Genomic DNA, 770 nt, shown 5'->3' with positions numbered 1-770 from the left:
AAAAACTTGTTATAAATCCTGGGAGGATGTTAAGACGACATCCCACACTCCCGGTAAGGGATACGACAAGTATAAAAGCCTATAAGATTTTTAAACAAAATATCTTATGACACTTCATTATAATATTGTGATATGATATACATAATTATTTAAAACATTACTAATATTATATACACCATATTATTACCATAAAATTATACAAATACATACATTTATTTTCTTGTACACCAACGGTCATAAACGGTAACAAAACGGCTAGTTTTTACCCTATAAATATGATCTCACAAACATATTCAATCACTCCAACTTTCTCTTCTTCTCTAAAATTATTCTTCATCAAATTTTTGAAGAAAAAAGAAGATGGCTTTCACAAAGTTATTTTTAATTATTTTGGTTATAATACTCACGAATCTTGTACTTATCGGAGAATATCCTCATCGTGTGTTTTTTTTATTTTTACGAATGCTTGTATTTGTTGTTTATCTATTATTTTGTATTGTAATATTCATTAACTAATAAAATGTATCGTAATTTTTTTTAGTACCACCATATCAAACTTGGCAAAGCTCGAATTCATTGCTCTTGATATTACGGGGAAAAATTATATGTCATGGACTCTCGATGTAGAAATGCATCTTGAGTCATTAGGTCTAAATGAGATCATAAAAGAAAATGGCATATGCACATCACAAGAAAAGGCAAGAGCCATGATATTTTTGCGTCGACATCTCGACGACGGATTAAAATGTGAATGTCTGATTGAAAAAGAT

The sequence above is a fragment of the Primulina huaijiensis genome, chromosome 2 (assembly GCF_012295235.1).
Source record: "Primulina huaijiensis isolate GDHJ02 chromosome 2, ASM1229523v2, whole genome shotgun sequence".
Classification (NCBI taxonomy): domain Eukaryota; kingdom Viridiplantae; phylum Streptophyta; class Magnoliopsida; order Lamiales; family Gesneriaceae; genus Primulina; species Primulina huaijiensis.
The sequence above is the reverse complement of the archived record's forward strand: the minus strand, read 5'-3'. Positions refer to the sequence as shown.